Source organism: Topomyia yanbarensis, chromosome 3 (genome assembly GCF_030247195.1).
Source record: "Topomyia yanbarensis strain Yona2022 chromosome 3, ASM3024719v1, whole genome shotgun sequence".
NCBI classification, from domain to species: Eukaryota; Metazoa; Arthropoda; class Insecta; order Diptera; family Culicidae; genus Topomyia; species Topomyia yanbarensis.
In genome coordinates, this window is record NC_080672.1 from 2,573,518 (window position 1) to 2,589,996 (window position 16,479).

Here is a 16,479-nt window from a genome sequence, read left to right on the forward strand (position 1 = left end):
ACGCCGGTCACCTAGCAGGGTCGACGGTGAGGGCTTTATGCGCAATGTTAGACTTTCAGAATTAGATACTCAGGACTGTAAAGTTATCAATTCTTAATTAGTCATACTGAATGTAACTGTTCGTAGGTTTCTGAATGTTAATCAATTTGTTCGGACAACTTTAGATTCTATTTACTAGATCTGTGTTTAACTCTGCAGTCTAATTAACCTTAGGAAATTATTTACTGAAACGTAATCTTCATCATGAAAAAGAATTCCAGAATTTGCTTGTTATAACAATAATTTATAATAAAACGCCATCAGAAACTGTAATCAAAATAAACTGGCTCAAATGGCTTGCAAATTTTTGCAACTAATGTCGTTTTTCAGTGAGAAAAACTGTGGCAGTAGATTGCACTGGTTTTGCACTTTCTAGCAGAAGTGGGAATGAAACACGTCTAGTAGCATGCTCTTCTGCTAGAAAATGCAACACCACCACCCCGGGTTTTTTCAATGAAAAAGCCCATAAGATAGTCACATTCATGCACTTGGAAATGCTCTTATGGAGACGCCATGTAGTTCATAAATATTTGTACAAATATGGAACAATTCAACTTTGTAGAAACTCGACAAAAATAATTCAAAAGTAAAAACTGTATTTTGAAATTAGTCACGAAAAATGTTCCATATTTCAATAGAGAGAAAAAATAGACACCTAACGATTCAGCGAAGTATGTGGGAACGATTTTTTTCTACAATTTTGCCAAAGACCCCGATCCTGAATATGAACATGAGTAGATTTCAGATCACACTACTCGATTGCATAGAGAATCAACAAATGGGGCCTGGGAGTAGCTATCTATCCACAATGTAAACGTTTCGAGAGTTCTATACTTTGAAATGTCAATAGCGGCGCCGGCCACTTCCATACAGCCATCGTGGAAGGGAAGGAATGTTAGTGTAACAAACATTGTTATGAAGACCGTGTATACCTATGCATCTCCACGTTTGTCACGGGAAGGAGTTTGTAGGATGAGGTAAAGAGTTACACAAGTTTGGATTCACCTTGATGAGTGGTACGTTATATGCAACTCATGTTATCATGTGTTTATTGCTTTCAAAAATTTATGATAAATTTAGTGTCTGGACTAAGTTTGTGCCGGATTGACGCTAGCTCCAAAAAAACACTTTGGAGTTTTTGAGCAAATCCCTAGCCCTGCGCGATGTCTCGCAAGAAGATGAAGCGTCGGATTCTGTTGTTGTTCGGCCAATAAACAAAACCTGTGATATTTTAGATATTGTCTAACTAGCGCCAATTCGACATTTTGACATTTTGACATTTTGACATTTTGACATTTTGACATTTTGACATTTTGACATTTTGACATTTTGACATTTTGACATTTTGACATTTTGACATTTTGACATTTTGACATTTTGACATTTTGACATTTTGACATTTTGACATTTTGACATTTTGACATTTTGACATTTTGACATTTTGACATTTTGACATTTTGACATTTTGACATTTTGACATTTTGACATTTTGACATTTTGACATTTTGACATTTTGACATTTTGACATTTTGACATTTTGACATTTTGACATTTTGACATTTTGACATTTTGACATTTTGACATTTTGACATTTTGACATTTTGACATTTTGACATTTTGACATTTTGACATTTTGACATTTTGACATTTTGACATTTTGACATTTTGACATTTTGACATTTTGACATTTTGACATTTTGACATTTTGACATTTTGACATTTTGACATTTTGACATTTTGACATTTTGACATTTTGACATTTTGACGTCAATATTCAAGCTACAATATTTTATACTCATGAAGAAATATGGTAAACGTGATAGTAATATAGTGCATTTACTACTCCAAAGCATATGCAAGTACTCAATTCAATAAGAACAACATAATTTATTGTTTATTTAATGGACTAAAAGCGAACTGATGAATATGACAATTAAACTTTTGTGCTGACATGACTGCCGAAAATTGGAATTGGTTTTGAAGTCCTCTTGCGAATAGTCAATTCTTAACCCTCATACATAATTCAAAAGTCTCAATTCACTCAGACAGGATCATGCATATTACCCACGCACATTAAAGACCGAGTGGATTAGTTTCCTAATTGGTCAAATAAACACTAAACAAACAAAGAAACTAGTTTGCTCAGACTAAAGAAATGTCAGTTCGATTGGCATCAACCAACGGATATGTGTTCCCTTACAATCCCACATACTACAAAATATGTGCAATTCAGAATACAACGAAATAAAGACTGCTTACTTATTTGTATTAAAATAAGATCGGAAAAACTTAGTTGCAGGTGGTTCATTTTCAAAGATAGCACTGCTGATGAGACACTTTGTAAACATTTGTGATAATCATGGTTTATTGAAATTCAAATATAAATAATTGGGGCAAACGATATTTCTTGTTCAACTACATACAAGGTCAATAATCGAGGTATACTTGGACAAAAATGACAATAAGGATTGAAGAGAAACAGAGAAAGAGTGGCTAACGCTTAAATGGTCGGTGCTACCAGGCATCCGTTCACTACAAGCATGTGCGTCGGTCGCTACTCATATGATCTATAGTCAATATTATATAACCATGTCATCACTACAATCAAATACCGATCGAGGGTAAAAAATCGTATCTCGGTCGAAAGCTTGTTCGGAAATAGGTAAATGATCAGTCTCAAATAAATTGTGAATCACATCAGATGCGTCAATTTATACACCATTCGTTTATATTCAATAGTGCAATAAATTACGGAAAGTTTCTGCCAAATCTATAAGTGATATCGAGCCGATTTGAGGTATTGCACCGAAAACCCAGAAGTGTTCGTTTCTCAGATCCGGGCCAAGGTTGAGTGGTGAACAAGGATATTTTTTTGGAAAAGAAACGCCTGAGTTTTGATATGTTAGAAGAAAATTTTCGTCTTCTAAGTTAGTAAAAAATGAAAAAGTTATATTAAAAAATTGGATTTTGATTAATTTGACTTTTCACTAAGGGTCATAATATGTTTCAACTACTTTTACGGTGGGCAATATAAATAATATAGTTTCATTCCCACGATCAATTTATAAACTCTAAAAGACATTTCTATCTTTTAAATAGTGGGTAGGGTTGCTCTTAATTCATTAAAATCTGAAAATTAACTTTTTAATGGTTCGAGATAGTTTCGTAGTGTTTCAGAAAATTGAATCAAATCAATTATTAAAAAACTTTGTCGAAGACACTGGAGCTCTATGTCGTACACTGCTTATTTTACAAAAACATTACCAAAAAAATTAGGGTGTTTCTAAAAAAATTGTTTTATTTATGTAACTTTTTCGGTTTTGATTTTTCGTTTAAATTACTTTAGAAATACTTTCAGAAATTTTAACGTAGAACGGTTTGTTTCAATATACTGAACCTCTAACTTTTTTCGTTAGAAAGTAATATATATTTTTACTAAAATCAAACTATTTCCGAGTATTTGCATGTATTTACCATTTTTGGTGATGAATACTATAAAGAATGATAGTTTATATGACAGCAACGGCGTTTAATATTAACTGCCCTAAACGAAAATAATGATATGATAAAACATACAGTTATATTTTTTATATAAAACTTCTCATAACTTTTAAAAAGAAAATAGTACAGTAGCTGATACATATGAACAGATTATGCGCCCTAAAATAATCTTCAAGTTGTTCAAAGGTTACATTAGTGTAAAATAAAAACTACAAATGTTATATAAATAAAACCGTGTTTTAAGCATCACCTAAATGTTTACACTTGGATTTCTCATACAATGGAAATTACGCAAGATAGAGCTTGGGTGTCTTCAACAAATTTGTCTAAAATATGTTGTTCTACAACTTCATTGCAGACAGCCAAGCTCTATCTCGCACCGTTAAAAATTTCAATTTTAGAATTATAAAATTGATAAAATTAGAACCACCCTAACTGCTATTCAAAAGAAAAGAAGGGCTTTATGAAATACAACAACTTTGCTAAACATATTATAAGGCTAAAGTATTCAATTTTATCAAAAAGAAGTTATAAATGATTGGTCATGTTTTTGCAAAAAATTACAGAAAAGGCATCCTGAAAATTCTACTAACATAAAAACACGATTTCCAACATTGTTTACCTTTTTTTTTAAATTTTACCATAACTTTGTACGGAGAGGTGCCACTGTTTAGCAGTCCAAAATAATGTACCGATATTTTAATGATTTTGGATGTGACATTCCTTCTTGCAAATTTGTACACACATGTTATCGAAAGTAAAAAACCGATGGGATGTCTAGTCTAGTATAGACTACACATACACAGCCAATACATGTAGAGATCCTGGAAAATTGCAGACGTTCGCCCACAATTTTTCATGTCATTATTAATGTTTGTGGCACATATTGAATATGACACAAGCATTAAAGCGACCAGGCCAACTATGCAGCGTACAAAATAAAGATTCTAAATTAAATTAAACGGCAATCAAATTATTCATTTAATGAATAATTTAATCAACGGATTATTTTGAATCTTGAATAAGGAAGAAACGTGGACAACCGTACACAACCGTTTCAATTTGATGGGCGTTTGATAAATCGTTGGGAGTGACTTTGCTAAGAGGGTTAATGTCACTCCTTTGGTTCCTGGGATGGGACAACGGTATTAAGACCTGTCCTGGCCTATGAGCCTAGGTTATTGCGCCTTTATTCGCTCTCTCTAAAATAAAGAAAGTAAGGTACAAGAAAATGATAGCCGAGACCTCGGGAGCCGTCGATGATGGAGCATGTGTGCCACTATGGACCTATCTGTGAATATCTTTCGTGGCATGTTGCTTTCAAAACAAAATAAGTACATACAAGAACAAGATAAATTGGGTTAATCTCACCAAAGGGTATTCCACTGGTACCGTTGACCGCTTCGTCGTAGACCGAAAAAGCAACTCATTTTGCAATGCATTCGAGGACAGTGGAATTTGAACCAATTTATGTATCCATCTTGATGTTGGTATCCGAAATGCGTTAAAAGAAATTCTGTGTAAGCCTTTCCGAGCCCCTGGGAACTCCTTGCTCGCCAATTCTCATTGCCCGATTTTCGCCACGTCTCCGAAAGTGTGCCAGAGTAGCTGGGCTTGATGCACTATACTTCATTTTCCATACTTTATTGATACAATGTCACGCTCCAAGACGGAATTCGACGAAAAACTTAATCACAAAAATTTGACGGCAGTCACTTCTTTTTGTGTCCCGCACGCATGGCTAATACGATTCCGAAAGTAAAAAACCGATGGGATGTGTATCAAAATGACCACGTTGATATTGAAAAAGAAATCTTTAACTGTACAGCAAAATCAGTATTTAATTGAATGAAAGAAATTGAAGCTTAAACCAAATAAAAGTTTCGATGGTGAATTATAGCTCCTTTTGAATATGAAATAAAAATTCACTGACCTCAAAATTTCTTCTTACACTGCAAAGAAAATGAACAATAAATCTCAGTATCATTTTAGCTTATTAGGAAAAGTGTCAACCCATTTTTTCTAAACTATTTGATTATTCTGAAAAGAGATTCGCAGAGTAGGATTCAAATTGAGTCTTTCTTTATTTCTCTTGGCAGCAAATACTCGCCCGCACTCACTCTTACCGATGGTAATCTTCGGATAATGATGCGGTGTGAGCTTTTTATACGGTCTAACGACGTTCCTTGCCATCTCCGGCTCTAAACCCACGTTTACTTTATTTGGTGTGCAATACCCACCAGGAGCTTCGAACTGGAAATAATGTTACTCATTTTATCTACGGCTATCCAATACGATACAAAGAGTGTAATACCATCGTTTGAACCAAAAATGGTTGTTAAATTTATGGCTGTGCCCGGTACCTCCAAATAAACAGCCAGCACAACTGGTAAAACAGCTAATTTAACAGTCCGTAATTGTGACCCGTAAGTGGAAGAAGCAAGGAAAAACACACAAATACCATACAAGCATTATTACTATAACGGCAACGAGTGGGAAGTGAATGATCTCAAACATACACTCGACGAGGAAGCACATGTTTCTCCGAGGCGAAAGTCTGATATGCTGAACATTCGTTTTTCATTTACGATTACTAACTCTACTACTTAGGACCTAGGCGTCATTAAAATTTGAGGAATCTTCTATGGAATGCCACAGTTAATAATTTGCACCGTTAGAACTTAACAATTTATCGATGGATTCTATTCTTTTATGCATCAACCAATTCTGAAATATCCGACTTGAATATTGTTAACAATAGTTCATGTACTATAGCAGTACACATCGGTGATATTTAGACTTTGGCGGATTATTATTAATTACTTTAGCTGTCCCTTGTTCAAGATTTAACGATGATGATGATTTGCCTAGTTGGATCGCCAAAACAACAAATATAGGAGTAGAACATATGACTGAAAACTACGAGATCATTAGGGTAGCCTTGATTCTTCGGACGTGATTTGGTCAAAAGGTTTACTGCAGTGCACAGTACTGGTTAGCGTATCTGTGCGTGAGTAGGTTTACAACAGGACACTGAAATAAAATCTGATTGCCGAAAATGAAAATTACATGAAAGTGGATCATCCCGTGTCTAAAATATTACCTCACTAAACAATGTTTTCTGCACGTTTAGTGAGGTAAAACTTGCTTACAAGTTGATGATTTGGCAAAGCATCTGTAGTTGTGAAAGAAAAACTAACTTTCATCACTGGAGCGACTATGAATGCCCAACTTTTCAAGAAGTAGTGGTTCCAGACGCACATTTTGCAACTCATTTAAACACATAGAGGGTCCGTGAAGTTTTGGATTAACTTAACTTTTGGCGATACTTCTGTGCAAGAAATAAAGGGAAATATTCATTCGAAAGCATGCCAAACTTTGAAGAAAAATCTGATTTTATGCGGCCAAATCCTGTTCCTGCAGAGTTCGACATTTAGTTTTTTCGTACATGATCTGGAATTCCTAACTCCGACTTGACCACCGAAATGATCATGTATATGGAGTGAACAGTTGTTTTTGACCCAAGTTCTGCCATCCATTATGATAAAAGTCGATTTTCAGAGTAACTACGTAAAGTTTCCGCACACGAGTTTGTGCGATGCCAAATCGTTTTTTTCTCTTCTGCCCCTTGTAAACTTGAGTCGATCGTGTTGACAAAACCGACGGGCATATATTTCAATGTTTTTCTTTGTCGCTGTTTCAGAATAGATTCCACTAAGGGAGCTTTTGAAAATATTTCATCAATTTTAAGGTACTACTTGGTCGGTTATCTCAAGTCATGAAAACTATTCAGATTACATATTTCATTTTAAAGTTTGTGTCAATAAATTAAATACATGATTTGGCAAGCGATCTGCTCATATGGCAAACAGAGTGCGCCGTTCGTGACTGTCGAGACTGTAAACGGGGAGATCTACCTCAAGGAGTGTCTACAGAAGCATCTACTTCTTCTGTTGAAGCAACACGAGCACCCCACGATCTTCTGGCCGGATCTAGCTTCGTGCCACTATTCAAATGTTGTCCTGGAGTGGTACGAAGGTCATTTTCGTTACGTTGCGTTGCGTTGCGTTGCGTAAGCACGGTATACTTCGTAGATTGCAGACTGATGACTCTCATTTCCAGCCAGACTACTTGAGGAGCATTGTTTGGGAATAACAATTGATCCAGTCCAAGCGAGAATTTCGCCTGAGAACCACCATTGCGGGCCACGACCATCTTTACCGTAGCTTGGGATATGAGAAAGGAAGTGTTGATGTGGTACTTACTTAACGGAAGGCCCCGACTGAGTGACACTCCCATAAGTACCACGGATTGGGTAGTGGGTGGGTTGATAGTCAGGATTCGCCTCAAGCAAGCGATGCGACTGAGAATTTATTTTCGTTTCGTTAAGAAGTTTGAATAGTTTATTGACTAGGATACGTAAATGTTCGCGATGCGAAGGTGTTTAACCTCTGGATAACCGTTTATCGAGAGCTTGTTTCATCGAAAACAACTTGAATTCCAGACAGCCGGCTGTCGGGAGTGTTGTCGACAATATAAAATGGACCATAAATTATTGATTTAATTTAATTGATTTATTGGTCTAAAAGTGAGCCAATGAATATGACAATAAAACGTATGTTCTTCGTGCTGGTATGACTGCTGCGAATTGATAGATGGCTTCTGATTCTTCTCGAGAAATTATCAATTCCCACTTTTTCACTCAGACAATACCATGCGTATTCCTCACGCACATTAAATGTCTAGAGGATTAGTTCCCTATTTGGTCAAATAAACACTAAACAAACAAATAAATTAGTTTGCTCAGTCCAAAGAGATGTCACCTAGATTGGCATCAACCGGCAGATACGCGTTCCCTTGCAATGCCATCAAATCAAAGAACATTAAAAATTACATACGACACACTATGTGCAATTCTGAATATAATGAATAATAATAATATAATTATTTGCAATAAAATAAGATGGAAAAATTAGTTGAATAACCAAGGTAGTTCATTTTCAAAGATAGCACTGTTGATTAATCACCTTACAAAATAGGTGATAAGGTGATAGGGACGCGGACGAAAATAGCTGACCACTGCCCTGGAGTGGTACGAAGGTCACTTTTGTTCCCAAAGACATAAACCCCCTCCTCTCTCCTCCCACCGCACCGGAACTAAGGTCCACCGGAAAATACTCAGCAATTAAGAAGCAGGCACTACAGAAGCATCCCAAGGAAGTCAAATCTGAGGAAGATATGAAGAAAAAGTGAGTTTTCGTACAGAAGAATCTGCAGCCAGATGTTGTACAAAACCTAATGAATGGAGTGTAAGGGTCGAGCGTACGGTTATAGTATTGAAGATGAATGAAATAAGTATGCCAAAAACTTACTAATGGATTATATTTTATTGTGTGAAAATTTAAAAAGGATCGACCCGCTAGGAAATTTTCTACAGCGTTTTTTCCTTGATTTTTGTCCACGCGTAGTAAAAATAAATTGACACAAAGCTCAATCAAGCTAATCCATTGAACCGTATCAGATTTACGAATACAAAGCCTACCCACATGGAATCACTACAAGACCGCTGAAATATTCACCTGAAGAGTGAAATTTTAATATTTTCTTTAAAAAAACTGTTAGGTGCAAATAGACTAGTAATGTTGGGTACCAACCGATTCCAGTTATGTGAAAAATATTCAAATATCGTTTTAATTTTTTTCTCTGATTTGAATGCAAATTGCCTGAAAATTCCTGGTTTTTCGGGTCAAAATTAATATCCTGAATTTGACTGGTTTTACAGTTTTTATTTCATAAATTGATATTCTGGGAATGGGTTCACAAACACTACAATTCCCCTTGTTCGATAAAATTGGCGGAAGCCAAAAAGAACTTGAAACAGTTTGTTCAACTTCAACGGAAGCGTTCTAACTATATCTACTAAAAATCTACAGATAAATCAAACGATAAACAACCACGCTGCTCCTTATTTTCGAACGAACAAATGGATACATATCCAACCCGAGTCTGATGTCGTTCGCTGCAAACTGCACCGAAACCGTTCATCCCGTTTCCGATAAGAACGGTAACCACCAAACAACTTGCGGTGGAGTTTATTACGAAAGGCAAAGCCAGAGCAAACAAGAGCGAGCGAGCAAGCAAGCAAGCATGCATGCATACTAAAACTGCTCGTTTCTCATAGCATCATAGCAGTCCGTGGCCCGAGAGCCGGGTGGATCTTGGGGGAGTTTGTGAGTGAATTTCGAGTCAAGCGCCTTGGACTGTGGTGTGTGGAATGGAATTGGGTGGCGATTTGACGGGTGAACGGTTGGCGGTGGTATTAAGCGGGGGAAGGGAATGTAAGAAAATCGAACGACTCGGTCCCGAATGGCAGAGAAAACCGACCCGAGACGTTTGGGCTTGTACGCGGAGTGAGTGAGCGAGTGAGTGAGTATATACCACACACCGGGGCAAGTATGTATCAGAAATTGAATAATCTGAAGGGCATACACTTAGCACACGGTTTGTCGCTGTCGACACACAGAAGAGCCAACAGTGCGCCGGCGGTGGTCGGCGGGTTGCGCGGCGGCGGCGGCGGAAAGAAGTGGTGGTGGCCTGGTCTGGCTGGCTGGCTGACTGGCTGGCTCTGCTGACTGGCAATAGCATGGCATATAGAAGAGGAGAGCCACTGCCTTGACGGCAGAGGAGTAAAGACATAGGCAGAGAGGTCACCACGCAGAAGGGTGGGTGAACTGAACCGAGGATGGATGGTCGAAGAGGGTGCGCTGGACACGAGAGGCTAGCAGCACGATGGGTGCACAAGACGACGGACGGGGCGGGCGACATGGTGGCAGCAGCAACAGCAGCAGTCGAACCGAATCGAGAAATCAAATAATGAAAAAGAAAGGAAATCGGTAGCTGTTGGTGAAATGTTCCGTGAAATAAATGATATTAATATTTAATATCTTATAATACCCTTCTTGGAATGATTCATTGAACTGTTTTGAGGTTTTTATATCATTCACGGGAAACCTGAAATAAGTGTTCATTTTACGAGGTTATATTATATTAGTTATATTATTCGATACATTTTAAAAATGATGTTGAAGGAATCGCCTTGTATTCAGGAGACTACGAAGAACCATGCGTCTCCAGAAATTGTCCATTTTGTATTGAGATTATATTTTACATAAATATCTTGATATCCTGCATACATAGAGGTATCATGTCTTCAACAAGGTTTTTCTAATCATATTTTACTTTACTGAAGACACTAAGTCTCTAAATATTGTTTTTCGAAGAGTTGATTCTCCATAATGGCTCCTAAAGGGGTGAATTATTTTTTTCAAGAAAGGTACAGCATTCTGTTATAAAACATCTTAAAAGGTCATACTTAGTTGCGTTTCGGCTTCGCCTCATCAGAAACCGACACTAACTTATTGTCGGAATATTTTCACCCTAGTGAGAAATTTTGGTTTTTACCAAATTTTCCCCACATAGGGTGAAATATAGCATAATCCTAAAAGGTGCTGAACCACCAAAATGGACGGTTTCGAAATTGTATGAATTTTTTAGCAAAAACCGTGTTTGAGCATATATTACAGTATTCTTGACTTTAAGAGAGCATAACTTAATTCTTGTGAATTTAGCGGAAATTTTAACTTTTAACGAGCTTTTTTTAATCTTATAATATTTTTCGGAAATTTGTAGTTTGAAACAGTCTTTGTTGCTTTGCTTAAATTATATTGTGAGACCCTTCGATTTGCTTAAATAATATTTCAAGTGTTTCTAATTTTACCAATATCTAAAATTTAACTTTTCAACAGTTCTAGATCGAGCTCGACTGTCTTCAATAAAGTTGTAGAACACCACAATTCAGACAATTTGACTGAATACATGCAAGCTCTATTCCTCATACTTTCCATTGCACGAGAAATCCATAAGTGAGCTTTTGGGTATTCCATAAAAAACGGTTTTATTCGAATAACTGATGTAGTCTTTACTTTACACTATAGTAACCCTCAGGCAACTCAAAAAAAAAATTGGGGCGCATAACTTCCATTACACCAACTACTAAACTATTTTCCTTTCAAAATTATGAGAACTTATTGGTAAAAAAATTTCTCAAATATTATAAATCATCAAAAACGGCAACGACGATATTTTTATATCTTCTAATATTTATTAAAAAATAGGCAATTTTTGAAAAATGTGCTAATAACTTTCTAACAAAAGAATCTAGAGGTTTGGTATTCTGAGACAAACTATTCTTCATCAAAATATCTGAAAATTTTTCTAAAGCCATCCAAAAACACACAAAACAAAAAATCAAAACTACGAAAGTTATAAAAATAAAATTATTTTTTTAAGAAACCCCCTCAATTGTCTTGGCAAATTTCTTGTATTACGAAAAGTACGAGATATGAGCTCCAGCGTCTTCGACAAATTTTTTTATACGATTTTCTTCAATTTTCCGTCCGCTAAACTTTATTTCGAACAGTCTGCTTCCGTCCAGAAAAGATATCACTCATGAATATTGCATCTGTGCCATAGAAGTTCAAATACCGTTATTCCCGTTTCTGTGCTATAGAAGTCAAGTACCACAATTCTCTTTTCGACAGTAAGGATTGTTTTAATTGAGACAACGTTCAGTGATGGTGAGAAGAGATTTTTGCGGCGTATTTGCATTTTCCCGTATTAAGTTTGCGTGGGTCCAAAGTTAGACCACCTATACGAGACGTGGAGCGCGTGCTGAAAGAAAATGTGTTTGAAGCAAACTGCTGTTATGTATATTCGGTTTCACCATGTACGTGTCGTTGTACTTATAGAATTCAAAAGTCATCTCTTCTTAGTAGAGACGGTCGGGTTCGGGTTTTTGGACCCGAAACCCGGACCCGACCCGAACCCGACGGGTTTCGGGTCGGGTTCGGGTACTATAAATTTAAACTTCTCGGGTTCGGGTCGGGTTGTCAAATTTGAATTTCTCGGGTTCGGGTCGGGTCCAGATTTTTAAATTTTCGGATCGGGTTCGGGTTATTCGAATTTGAAATATTTGGATTCGGGTCGGGTACGGGTTTTGATCAGATCACATTTCTTGACAATGTTTATGTCTATACACAACACCCTGTCTCTTTTTCTAGTAACTAATTGTCATATTTTCTGATGCTCAAATATTATATGTTTGATTAATGTACAAAATTTCTTCTCTTTAGATTCGTAAACTGCGCGACTTATTTTATTTTTTAAGCGTGCACTCATGAGAAAGCATTCAACAATAAGTGTTTCGCATCCAATATCTATTTGCGATTTATTTTTCATGATAATCATCAATAAACCAAGTCAAAGGAAATTTGTCAGAAAATATTGGTTCAACTTTCCACTACGGGATATAAATTTCGACATACTTTGAATGCCGTTGCAGCCCGGGGACAAACCAGTAACGAGAATGACGTCGTATAAACTGTCGAATACGAAGTGCCAATTGGGTCATAAAGCTGTTTTTGGTTTGTTCCGATGCATTTGACGTTAATGATACGTACTCGATTTTTTTCACATAGGCAAAATTACAAACCCATTGAACTACCATGATCCCCTATCCTTTTGCTAGAATGACTGTTAAAAGTTCTAACCCGTGTCGCTAAATCCACTGTCAAGGAAGACCGAAAGTGTCATACGAGGACATTTTTGTAAAAAAAAATATTCAGAAGTTTTACGGGTTTAGCATACATAATGCTATATTTAGTAAATCGGTTTATGTAATAAAAGGAGAAATTTATTATTCATTTAATGACCCAATTGCCAAGGCTTATTTAATATATGCAATAAATTATACAAAACTACTCTTGCAGGAATAGTTTTCGATAACAAATTAGAAATTTTGGTTAAGTACGACGGGCAAGGTTGTTTGAAACTGTCATCAATAAGCGTTTTGTTTCCCCATGAGTTAGCCGCCGTTTTTCCTACTTTCCGGTTAAGATATCGACGATTTATAAATTTCTTAGAACATTACAAATTCGAAGTTGGTTTATAGTTTTGCCATAGACAGATATAACTATCGTGTAAGGTGCTACTTCAAGTTCAAGTGATTCTATAATTATTAGATGAGCCTAGGATCCAACTCGAGTGCTTAAAATTTAAAATATTTGGGTTCATTGATTGATTCTTCGTATTAATAAGATGGGTTCGGATCCGATTTCTTCAAATTATAAATTTTCTGGTTCGGGTCGGGCTCGGGTTTTTCGAATTTTGAAATTCTCGGATTCGGGTCGGGTTCGGGTTTTTCGAATTTTGAAATTCTCGGGTTCAGGTCGGGTTCGGTTTTTTAAAATTTTAGAATTTCGGGCTCGGGCCGGGTTCGGGTTTTTTAATTTTCAAGCTCTCGGGTACGGGTCGGATTCGGGTTCAAAAAAATTAAAAGCCGACCATCTCTATCTCTTAGCTAACGACATGTTGAGTGTGACAATGGAATCGAGGTACGACCAGGCCCGTAGCGTGCGGTAGGCCGGGTTGGCCCCCGCCAAGAACGCGAGCCTTAGGGCGGGTGTTGGAATCTTGATCTACTTTGTAAAATAAGTGAAACAAGTGGAATAATATAAATTAAGTCAGAATAAGGGTGTCATTTTCAGGTAAACACTAAATCCACACATGAAAAACTAGAATCGGCAACCACACCGTCAAACTCAACTTCGTGGGCGGGCATGTAGGTATAAAATATTTGTCTCCAGTAATGTCAATTGCTTTCTTTACACAGGTTATCTCCAATCTGAGAATATCTGTGCGAACGTTCAAGATACTTAGCGGAAGATCTTTGATCCCAAAGTAAATCAGATATGGTCCGATGGAGTTTAATGTGTATGATTTTGAACGATAAGTCAGATTCATCGATGACGAACCTTGTTCGCCATCCGAGAAGATGCGAATTGTTTTTCCCTGTAAATCGTCTGCTTAGTAAATTGATCTAAACTTACCGTTTCCGGAAAAATACCATCGCCTTCAAACACCGCAATAATGATATTACAGCTTAATTTGCAGTGAACTTTTATATAACAATTCACAACACTTTAGTGGACTGTTGGTGATCTATATTGATGGCTTTACCCGAAATTGGCTGGAAAATTTCGGTTTCTTGCATCCTTTTTAAAATTATCGTTATTTTCTTTTTCGAAATTGAATAAAAATCGATTAAACTTCGACCAATGTGTTAATTCTGCTTAATGAGGTTCGTCCTCTGCGCACTTTATGTGAAGAAATAACAATCCTGGGAGTCCTAGGATTTTTTCGACTGATTTTTCGCGAAATGGCGCACTTATGAGTGAAAAATATTCTATATTTCATGCAGACCATGTAGGTCAGATGAAAAATAAATAAATAAATAAATAAATAAATAAATAAATAAATAAATAAATAAATAAATAAATAAATAAATAAATAAATAAATAAATAAATAAATAAATAAATAAATAAATAAATAAATAAATAAATAAATGAATAAATAAATAAATAAATAAATGAATAAATAAAAACGATGTTAATCTCATAAAAACCGACACAAAATTGTCGATTAAAAATTTAACCAATAAAAAATTAAAAGCCTACGTACGTCGCTTGAGAAACCAATTTCGAACATACTGTGAACATTTCAAAACGATCAAAAGTCATTTGTTTGAGTTACGTTTCCGGTTAGTTAAAAAAATATGCTTTCGGAAAAAACGCGGACAGACCTGTCCCTCCCCGCGACGCCAAAGAGGTTACTCCACAACCAGATATCGGTTCATCAACACATGAATCAGGGCCAACGGTTCTACTTCTCAACGAACGCGGCTGTGATTGAACCCAGACCTAGGGGCAGATCACTCTAGGAATGTATAACAAATTTGCATCAAATTAGAAAAAAAAATGCATTCAATTTCCATTTTTGCATCAACTTTGCACTCCCTCGCAGAGAAGATTGTTTAACAATCGTCCAACGGTGATCCACTTTGTTCGATATTTTGTTGAATGTAGGGCTGGTTTGCATTACGAATTTCTATTTTGATGGAAAGAAATGCATTTAATTTCGTTGATTTTTAAAAATGCATCGCAAGTGATCTGCCCCTAGACCCAGACTCGCTGGGCTGAGTGGCGGTCATGCTTACCACTCAACGACAGGCGCCGCCTTTGATCAAAATTTGGTCAAGCAAGAATTATTTATCAAAAAAATATTTTTCGCGAGTTCCATTAGCATAAAATACAGAATAGTATTCAGCTAAGCTTTCGGTTGAGCGTTTTTTACTACTGCCATCAAATTTTGTCCATACACCCCGTCCACTTTGTTCGCCACAGCCAGTTTAATTAAACAGTTTTGGTCTTCTCCATGTCCTTTTTTCCGGAATGGCAGGATTCAAAATCCGGCCAAAATATCAAAGCTGTTCAAAACCACAGGTACAGAAATGCTGCCAAACCAGATGTTTCTATGTGAACCTCAATAGCTTCATATGCGTGAAAATATCGGTCACTATTCTCATCCAGTTGGCATTACGCTGGTAACAATTAGTTTGGCCACTTCTAACGATTTCGCTAAATCGGCGTGCAAGTAGTTCGGATTCAGGCGATATGCGAGCAAAATTTCGCTGTGTTAGCATCTGTCGGCACGCAGCAAATGTTCCACAGATTTTTGGAACATCGTCCAAAGAAATGCATCAAATCGACCAAATTTTGATGGCGAAACCTACGAAATTTTTAGTTGCTTTGAAAGGAACCAATTTATCGATAATTCATGCAGGTGTCGGAATTGCATGGATGATTTCGGATAGTTTCGGATTCAAATTCGTTGAAAAACAACATTAAAATCCGATAGAGGGACAATTTAAAGAGAGAAAAACAAAATATAAGGAACAAACCAGGGAAAATTACTAAATGGGTCATTCCATGCGAAGTGATCAAGGCACGTGTAATCGACCTCCACGGATTTGAACAAAATTT